This window comes from Anomaloglossus baeobatrachus, chromosome 10, assembly GCF_048569485.1.
Source record: "Anomaloglossus baeobatrachus isolate aAnoBae1 chromosome 10, aAnoBae1.hap1, whole genome shotgun sequence".
Lineage (NCBI taxonomy): Eukaryota > Metazoa > Chordata > Amphibia > Anura > Aromobatidae > Anomaloglossus > Anomaloglossus baeobatrachus.
In genome coordinates this window covers 63,204,256-63,214,840 of record NC_134362.1, presented here as the reverse complement: position 1 = coordinate 63,214,840, position 10,585 = coordinate 63,204,256, and the positions used below count along the sequence as shown (strand labels likewise).

At 52.1% G+C, this 10,585-nt stretch overlaps 1 protein-coding gene across 1 annotated transcript in view; it reads left to right on the top strand.

Moving 5' to 3' along the window:
- The first annotated feature begins 273 nt into the window (after positions 1–273).
- CHID1 (chitinase domain containing 1) overlaps positions 274–10,585 on the top strand; it is a 495,903-nt gene continuing 485,591 nt past the window's right edge. Inside the window, exon 1 of the mRNA XM_075326925.1 lies at positions 274–317. The gene's annotated coding sequence lies outside the window, so the exon portion shown is untranslated. The remainder of the gene's footprint in view (positions 318–10,585) is intronic.

Genomic DNA, 10,585 nt, shown 5'->3' with positions numbered 1-10,585 from the left:
CAATAATAATAGCTAGGGCACAGTAATGGAAACACTGCACAGCACGCACGAGACATACACGGATAAGCTGCAATCACCCCATGCAACTGCTGTACATAAATGCCCTCATCAATAATAACCAAGGCCGTCTCATTGGAGTCATGTGACGTGAACCGGCCAATCCGCTCACACGCTGGCCGCGCCCCTTTACGTCAGCCTCTCCATTCACTACCTCTCTGCCCTTAGTGTGATGTCTGTAACTGTGAGGGCGGAAGTGATTTTTTTTTTTATCAATGAAACTTTATTAGAAGCAGACAGTGACGTCTCCAGTGAGTCAGGTCAGTATGACGGAAGCGCCGCTGTGTGTGTGAGACACATGGAAAGTTGTGTTCGTTTGCTCCGGTGTCACAGACAGCCAGCCCCGGTGCAGACCGTGCATTACCTCAGTGCCAGCCCGGTGTATGCACTGCTCTGTGAGGTCATTGTGCTGCACAGCAGTTATCTCCTGCAGCCGGTGCATTCTGGGTACAGGGGAGTTTCATCCAGAATTTGCATTTTCAATCTTCAGCTTTCCTGACAAAATACTTTACTTTTATGGGTGATGTTCAATTCCAATGGACAATGCATAGGTAAAACAGGATGAGGGAGCAAGAAAATTTGGGGGTATTACTGCCCCTTTTAATGCATATTTGGAGATTGATGTTTTTATTTAAACGGGGTTTCCATCTTAAAGCTGTATTTTGGGATAAAAAATACTTTTTGCCGTTGTATTTCATTTCAAATGTTGCAGCGTTTGGTTTTAAATAGCTCTTTATATCCTGGGGTGTTCAACTTTGATGTGGTCTGTCAGTTGTGAGGTCAGAAAAAGACAGATGAAGAGTTAACTCTCCCCTCAGACTGAGCTCACTGACTGATTCTCAGTTAGAGCGGTCAGCAATAGGCAGTGTAACTGCTATAGAAGGCAAACGGTGCAAAAGTTATAATGACACCACAAAAATGATTTTTAGCCCCCCAAAAACATGCATTTAAGTAAAAAATAAAGTCCCATAAGCTGTAGAATCCCCTTAAAGGGAACCTGTCCGGTCCATTATGCACCCAGGATCACGAGCAGTTCTGGGTGTATATTGCTAATCCCTGTCTGTCTCTGTATACACTAGCATAGATAAAGAGATCAATAGAAAAGTATTTCTACAGATCATATATCTTATTCTAATGAGCGCGGGGACTAGTCCCCTGGGCGTCACTTCCCTTGCTAATCGCCCCCATTAGCATGTTAGCACACCCACAGGAGTGTACTATCCTGCTAATGAATGCGCAGCATCACACGATTATCTCACTCACCTCCGCTGCTGTTAGGGTGAACTCTTAACCAGAGATCACTAGTTGCCTACTGCCTGGCCGAATTGGTATGGACCAAGTGCATGCTTGAAAAATGAGATCAGACACAGTCGGATATGAAATCTCTTCTTGACTCAGTAAAGATGGCACCGAACAGACTGAGGAGACTCATGCGTCCTCTTGATATAGGCTAGGGGCGTACACAAGTTCAGATATGCCCATTTAGTGGGACAGTTCATGAGCTAGCGAATGGGGAGATCCGTGTTGCTGTTGATGGGCAGGTCTGACCAGTGGATGAAACCATAATAATGGGAGGGACGTCATTTAGTGGATCCATGCTGATGGTTTGGTCTGTGATGTCTTCTAGCTTGACCAGGGGTCTTCCCTTATATGCTATCTTCTTTCATCTGGACATTCCTTGCATTCCAAGCAAGGTGTGGATAACAGGAAATGGCAGCCATCTTTATATCTGTGTCATGTATATGATCTGAACCCTGAATTATGTAAGGCAAATCGACATATTTCCCACAATCCCTTGTCAAGAAGTTAATTAAGTATTTCATCTTATGGCTCTCCTCAACACTGCCATAGCGTCCGATGCTGGATTTCGGCTCAGTGCGCATGACCCCGGAGTTGGGTCATGCACACTCTGAAGCCGGGTGTATGTGTCCTGGCTTCAAACTGAAGTAGTGCGCATGACCGAAATAACAAAGCACTTTTGCTATTTACTTTCTAATAAAACTTGCAGCTGTTCTTCAGATATTAACTCTTGTTTACAGCTCGTTGCCTAGGAGATCGACCACCGCTGCTGTCTAACTTGAAAAATGCTACGCTGATACTGGCCAGAATTAGGAGGGATCAGCGCGTCAGTGGTCCTGGTCCATTTCAAAGCAGATGGAATGGAGCGCGTAGGCACTGGAGATGTTTTGCTGTCCCTAGGACACCGACCACCACACTAGCAGAGGTGGCTGTTCTCCTAGGAACTCCACAGCCTCATGTGCCGGGTTATGATTGAAGGTTCGGATATGGATTTACAGGGTTTCCGCCTCCATGTTCCGGTCAATTTGTGGCCAAATTTGCAATAGATTTGTTATTCGAAACATTCAAAAGAATGAACATGTGCCTATATATATATATTACCTTTAATCCCGGGCGTTGCCCGGGATAGTAACTTTAACAGTCTCTCTCCCAGTCTCTGGTCTCTGTCTGTCTCTTTCCCCGTCTGCCACTCTTTCCCCGTCTGCCACTCTTTCCCCGTCTGCCACTCTTTCCCCGTCTGCCACTCTTTCCCCGTCTGCCACTCTTTCCCCGTCTGCCACTCTTTCCCCGTCTGCCACTCTTTCCCTATATAATAAGATAACTTCGGCACTCAAAGGTGATAGAAATTCAAAGACAAAAAGATTTGTGTAAAATAACTTCCCTATATGTTACCAACGTTTCGGCCTTTACAAAATCGCCTTAATCACGATGATAGGAATCTGTATATGTATAGAATAATCACCATTAACAGTGTACAAAGTGATAGAAAATCTGGTATCAGTAAGTAATACAAAAAAATCACAAAAGAAAAATTCTTAGTACAAAATAAATAAAAATATAACTATATACATTAATGTCAAGAGGTAAAAGACGAGCATATTCGTACCTATCGGAAAAACAACTTAATATTCAGTGTTTTTCTAGACAAGAGTTGCTGGAAATATGTATCACAATTTCTAAAAGAAAATGACATATTAAAAAATCTAAAGTGATAACAACAATATCCACTGACCACAGGGGGGCGATATAGAATGAATAAAGAAAGGAATTGTTTCAGAGAAGGGACTGATATGAAAAGAGACAGTAAAGTAAAAAGAGAAAAGGATTATACGGAATGGTACCTGTGGGATAAGGTACCTTGAAAAACAGGCATGTATGTTGATGTTCAGGTGTGTCCAGCAGATTAAATGTCACTGGAGTGTGAGCTATTATGCGCCCACAATCGTCAATTGTATCCTAAAAAATAAGCCATAGTTTCAGTGTGTATTCATGATAAGCCAAAACAGGCATATGAATAAACGGGATGGGCATACCTTACTGACAACTGTACATTTTAGATATATGTCTCTTTCAATATCCTTCTACTGAAATGGTAATGGGAATCAGGTTGTGTGATTATGCATAGCGGAAAAGGGAAAAGAACACTTTTTTTTAATAATGTATACCAATTGTCTCGTCCCTAGCAATATGTTGGAATAGGTCATACCTGTAATCATGTACGGGAGTATATATATTAACTGACAGTATTATGACACAGCGCATATGGAAATATGGGATCTGTAATAGATAATTATGGTTAAAATCATTTGAAATTAATGAGAAAAATGTGAAAAGAAAAATATGAACAGAAAAAAAGAGAAGGAAGATCCCAACATACCTGATATAGTAGTGCATTAACATAATATAATAGGAGACCGTGTAGTCCACTGGTATAAATGAATAATGCGGTAAAGTGGGAAATATTATAGGGCCTACAAAATTGTACAAAGGTAAATAAGTAAATGTTATTGCTGGATAGTTAAACACATACCCCACTGTTCAGTTGAATTATGCCAGGTCCAGCTATGGAGGGATAATGGTGCCAGGAATAGTCCTATGCTTCAATCAAGTGGACACACTTTTACTATCCATTTTTAACCCTAATTCCTATGACCTATTCACAGACCCTATCCTTACAAGCGACACAGCAGCACGCTTCTCAGGCTTTATTGCTCATATGTCTATCGTTATATAAGTAGGTGTTCATATGTATTTCTTATAAGGGTCTCTATTGCTCTTTTACATATATCAATATATACAGTGGAGCCTTGCTTAACGAGAACAAGCCGTTCTGGGACTGTGCTTGTAAACCAAGTTACTCGTTCAGCAGAGCAAGATTTCCCATAGGAAATCATTGCAATGCAGACAATTCGTTCCACAACGTGTTAAATGTCCCATCATGGTCCCCTATTGTGCCATTCCACACATGCACAAACACACACAAATTCACACAAGCACGCATGCACACGCACATATTATATGCTTACCTTACCTTCCGTTCCATCACCGGTCTCCTGGGACTTGCTGTTCTCTGGTACGGGGCCGGGCTGTGTATCTGGTTACCATAACGACGAGGGAGGAACTTCCGCGGGCAGAGCGCTGACGTCAAAGGCAGAGCCGCTTGCCTCTGATTGGCCAGCGCGCTGCCTTTGAGTAGCGGTGACAGGAAGTTCCCGCTTCGTCGCTATGTCTGCCGATGCACAGCCTGGAGTGGAGCGGAGCGGCTAACTACAGGACCCAGGAGGCCGGTGATGAAAGGGAAGGTACACATATTATATGCTCACCATTCCTTCCGTTCCACCGCCGGCCTCATGGTACTTGTAGTTCGCCGCGAGGACGTCGCGATGTACCCGGGAACTACAAGAACCATGAGACCGGCGGTGGAACGGAAGGTAAGGTGAGCATAATACTGTATGTGTGTGCATGTGTGTTTGTGCGTGCATGTGTGTGTTTGTGTGGACTGCAAGTGCGGGTCAGAGCGCAGTGGATGTATGGAACCGGAAGTGTGTGCGGTGAGAATTTTGCTCGTACAGCAAAGCTTTATCGTAAAGCGGGTTACAAATTTACAGAAAGCTTTGCTTGTTAAGCGAAATTCTCGTTAAGTGGGTTACTCGTTAAGCGAGGTTCCACTGTATCTAACATTTACTTATTTACCTTTGTAGAATTTTGTAGGCCCTATAATATTTCCCACTTTACCGCATTATTCATTTATACCAGTGGACTACACTGTCTCCTACTATATTATATTAATGCACTACTATATCAGGTATGTTGGGCTCTTCCTTCTTTTCACATTTTTCTCATTCATTTCAAATGATTTTAATCATACCGATTATCTATTACAGATCCCATATTTCCATATGCGCTGTGTCATAATACTGTCAGTTAATATATATACTCCCGTACATGATTACAGGTATGACCTATTCCAACATATTGCTAGGGACGAGACAATTGGTATACATTATTAAAAAAAGTGTTCTTTTCCCTTTTCCGCTATGCATAATCATACAACCTGATTCCCATTACCATTTCAGTAGAAGGATATTGAAAGAGACATATACTGCATCTCTAAAATTTACAATTGTCAGTAAGGTATGCCCATCCCGTTTATTCATATGCCTGTTTTGGCTTATCATGAATACACACTGAAACTATGGCTTATTTTTTAGGATACAATTGACAATTTTGGGCGCATAATAGCTCACACTCCAGTGACATTTAATCTGCTGGACACACCTGAATATCAACATACATGCCTGTTTTTCAAGGTACCTTATCCCACAGGCAGGGCCGTATTTGGCACCAGGCACCCGTGGTCCCGTGCCTAGGGCGGCACGTTGCGGGGGGCGGCACTTTCTGGCAGCAAAAAAAAAAAAAAAAATTTATATAAAAATTTTTTTTTTTTTTTTTTACATCCCCGCCATCCGTCCCTCCCTCCGTTACACTCGGCTGTGTTCGGGGGGGGGGGGTTGAGAGGGAGGAGAGGCGCACTTCGGTCTATTTACATAGGCATAGTGATTAACCCCGGAAGTTCCATCGCCTGCACTTCCGGGTCAGAGGCGCGCGGGCGCGACAATCAGCTGACTGCCCCGTGCTGCAGCGTCCAATGCTGCAGACGACACACGCCGCGGAGGAGGACGCGTCTGAACCTGGAGCCAGCCAGAAGCGGAGCCAGCCAGAGCAGAGAGGCGGGCACCGGAGCAGGTAAGGCAGAGGCAGAGCCTAGAATGTATGGGCTCCTTACAGGTTAGTTGATGATCGTTGCGATGCCTCTTTTTGTCCACTATAATCATGCAAGGGGAGGTTGGGGGGAGAGAGGCTGAGGCTGGGGAGAGAGGCTGAGGCTGGGGAGAGAGGCTGAGGCTGGGGAGAGAGAGAGGCTGAGGCTAGGGGGGAGGCTGGGGAGAGAGAGGCTGAGGCTGGGGGGGAGGCTGGGGAGAGAGAGAGGCTGAGGCTGGGGGGGAGGCTGGGGAGAGAGAGAGAGGCTGGGGGGGGAGGCTGGGGGGAGAGAGAGAGAGAGGCTGAGGCTGGGGGGGCGGCTGGGGAGAGAGAGGATGAGAGGTTGGGGAGAGAGGCTGGGGAGAGAGGCTGGGGGGGAGGCTGGGGAGAGAAAGAGAGGCTGAGGCTGGGGGGGAGGCTGGGGAGAGAAAGAGAGGCTGAGAGGCTGGGGGGAGGCTGGGGAGAGAGAGAGAGGCTGAGAGGCTGGGGAGAGAGGCTGGGGGGGAGGCTGGGGAGAGAGGCTGGGGGGGAGGCTGGGGAGAGAAAGAGAGGCTGAGGCTGGGGGGGAGGCTGGGGAGAGAAAGAGAGGCTGAGAGGCTGGGGGGAGGCTGGGGAGAGAGAGAGAGGCTGAGAGGCTGGGGGGGAGGCTGGGGAGAGAGAGAGGCTGAGAGGCTGGGGGGGAGGCTGGGGAGAGAGAGAGAGGCTGAGAGGCTGGGGAGAGAGAGAGAGGCTGAGAGGCTGGGGGGGAGGCTGGGGAGAGAGAGAGAGGCTGAGAGGCTGGGGGGGAGGCTGGGGAGAGAGAGAGAGGCTGAGAGGCTGGGGGGGAGGCTGGGGAGAGAGAGAGGCTGGGGGGGAGGCTGGGGAGAGAGAGAGAGGCTGGGGGGGAGGCTGGGGAGAGAGAGAGAGAGGCTGAGAGGCTGGGGGGGAGGCTGGGGAGAGAGAGAGAGGCTGGGGGGGGGAGGCTGGAGAGAGAGAGAGGCTGGGGGGGAGGCTGGGGGGAGAGAGAGAGAGAGGCTGGGGGGGAGGCTGGGGAGAGAGAGAGAGAGAGAGGCTTGGGGGGAGGCTGGGGAGAGAGAGAGAGAGAGGCTGGGGGGGAGGCTGGGGAGAGAGAGAGAGAGGCTGGGGGGGAGGCTGGGGAGAGAGAGAGAGAGAGAGGCTGGGGGGGAGGCTGGGGAGAGAGAGAGAGAGGCTGGGGGGGAGGCTGGGGAGAGAGAGAGAGAGAGAGGCTGGGGGGGAGGCTGGGGAGAGAGAGAGAGAGGCTGGGGGGGAGGCTGGGGAGAGAGAGAGAGAGGCTGGGGGGGAGGCTGGGGAGAGAGAGAGAGAGGCTGGGGGGGAGGCTGGGGAGAGAGAGAGAGGCTGGGGGGGAGGCTGGGGAGAGAGAGAGAGACTGGGGGGGGAGGCTGGGGAGAGAGAGAGAGAGGCTGGGGGGGAGGCTGGGGAGAGAGAGAGAGAGGCTGGGGGGGAGGCTGGGGAGAGAGAGAGAGAGGCTGGGGGGGAGGCTGGGGAGAGAGAGAGAGAGGCTGGGGGGGGAGGCTGGGGAGAGAGAGAGAGGCTGATGCTGAGGGAGGCTGATGCTGGGGGAGGCTGGGAGGGGGGGAGGGAAGCTGATGCTGAGGGAGACTTGGAGGAGGGAGGCTGATGCTGGGAGGAGGGAGGCTGATGCTGGGGGAGGCTGATGCTGGGGGAGGCTGATGCTGGGGGAGGCTGATGCTGAGGGAGGCTGATGCTGGGGGAGGCTGGGAGGGGGAGGCTTGGAGGAGGGAAGCTGAGGGAGACTTGGAGGAGGGAGGCTGAGAGAGGAGGGAGGCTGATGCTGGGGGAGGCTAGGAGGGAGGCTGATGCTGGGAGGAGGGAGGCTGATGCTGGGGGAGGCTGATGCTGAGGAAGGCTGATGCTGGGGGAGCCTGGGAGGAGGGAGGCTGATGCTGGGGGAGGCTGGGAGGAGGGAGGCTGATGCTGGGGGAAGCTGGGAGGAGGGAGGCTGATGCTGGGGGAGGCTGGGAGGAGGGAGGCTGATGCTGGGGGAGGCTGGGAGGAGAGAGGCTGATGCTGGAGGAGGCTCATGCTGGGGGAGGATGGGAGGAGAGAGGCTGATGCTGGGGGAGGCTGGGGGGAGAGAGGCTGATGCTGGGGGAGAGGCTGCTGCTGGAGGCGGGGGGAGAGAGGCTGCTGCTGGGGGAATGGAAGAGAGGGGCCAATGCTAGAGACAGAGGACAAGGGTTGAGGGATAGAGCAATGACAATATCGATGGGGGGCAGTGTAAGGACTCAGAATAAGAGGGGGGCAGCATTGGGAGCTCATTATGGAGAAGGGGCAGCATGTGTGGGCTCAGTATGGAGTGGAGCAATGTAGGGGAGTCAATATCAAGAGTGGGGTAGTGTGTGTGTGTGTGTGTTTTTGTGTGTGTGTGTGTGTGTGTGTGTGTGGGTCTCAGCATAAGCTCTAGTGTGGTGGTCTTAGTATGATGAGTGGGGCAGCATGGAGATGTCATTATGGAAAAGCGGAAGGCAGCATTAGGAGCTCATGGAGAGGGGCAGCATGCATGGGACACTGTGAGGAGGGGGCAGCATGCATGGGACACTGTGAGGAGGGGGCAGCATGCATGGGACATTGTGAGGAGTGGGCAGCATGCACGGGACACTGAGGAGGGGGCAGCATGCATGGGACACTGTGAGGAGGGGGCAGCATGCATGGGACACTGAGGAGGGGGCAGCATGCATGGGACATTGTGAGGAGGGGGCAGCATGCATGGGAAATTGTGAGGAGGGGGCAGCATGCATGGGACATTTTGAGGAGGGGGCTGCATGCATGGGACATTGTGAGGAGGGGGCAGCATGCATGGGACATTGTGAGGAGGGGGCAGCATGCATGGGACATTGTGAGGAGGGGGCAGCATGCATGGGACACTGTCAGGAGGGGTAGCATGCATGGGACACTGTCAGGAGGGGTAGCATGCATGGGACACTGTCAGGAGGGGGCAGCATGCATGGGACACTGTCAGGAGGGGGCAGCATGCATGGGACACTGTCAGGAGGGGGCAGCATGCATGGGACACTGTCAGGAGGGGGCAGCATGCATGGGACACTGTGAGGAGGGGGCAGCATGCATGGGACACTGTGAGGAGGGGGCAGCATGCATGGGACACTGTGAGGAGGGGGCAGCATGCATGGGACATTGTGAGGAGGGGGCAGCATGCATGGGACACTGTCAGGAGGGGGCATCATGCATGAGACACTGTCAGGAGGGGGTAGCATGCATGGGACACTGTCAGGAGGAAGCAGCATGCATGGGACACTGTCAGGAGGGGGCAGCATGCATGGAACACTGTCAGGAGGGGGCAGCATGCATGAGACACTGTCAGGAGGGGGCAGCATGCATGGGACACTGTCAGGAGGGGGCAGCATGCATGGGACACTGTCAGGAGGAAGCAGCATGCATGGGACACTGTCAGGAGGGGGCAGCATGCATGGGACACTGTCAGGAGGGGGCAGCATGCATGGGACACTGTCAGGAGGGGGCAGCATGCATGGGACACTGTCAGGAGGGGGCAGCATGCATGGGACACTGTCAGGAGGGGGCAGCATGCATGGGACACTGTCAGGAGGGGGCAGCATGCATGGGACACTGTCAGGAGGGGGCAGCATGCATGGGACACTGTCAGGAGGGGGCAGCATGCATGGGACACTGTCAGGAGGGGGCAGCATGCATGGGACACTGTCAGGAGGGGGCAGCATGCATGGGACACTGTCAGGAGGGGGCAGCATGCATGGGACACTGTCAGGAGGGGGCAGCATGCATGGGACACTGTCAGGAGGGGGCAGCATGCATGGGACACTGTCAGGAGGGGGCAGCATGCATGGGACACTGTCAGGAGGGGGCAGCATGCATGGGACACTGTGAGGAGGGGGCAGCATGCATGGGACATTGTGAGGAGGGGGCAGCATGCATGGGACATTGTGAGGAGGGGGCAGCATGCATGGGACATTGTGAGGAGGGGGCAGCATGCATGGGACATTGTGAGGAGGGGGCAGCATGCATGGGACATTGTGAGGAGGGGGCAGCATGCATGGGACATTGTGAGGAGGGGGCAGCATGCATGGGACATTGTGAGGAGGGGGCAGCATGCATGGGACACTGTCAGGAGGGGTAGCATGCATGGGACACTGTCAGGAGGGGTAGCATGCATGGGACACTGTCAGGAGGGGGCAGCATGCATGGGACACTGTCAGGAGGGGGCAGCATGCATGGGACACTGTCAGGAGGGGGCAGCATGCATGGGACACTGTCAGGAGGGGGCAGCATGCATGGGACACTGAGGAGGGGGCAGCATGCATGGGACACTGTGAGGAGGGGGCAGCATGCATGGGACACTGTGAGGAGGGGGCAGCATGCATGGGACACTGTGAGGAAGGGGCAGCATGCATGGGACACTGTGAGGAGGGGGCAGCATGCATGGGACACTGTGAGG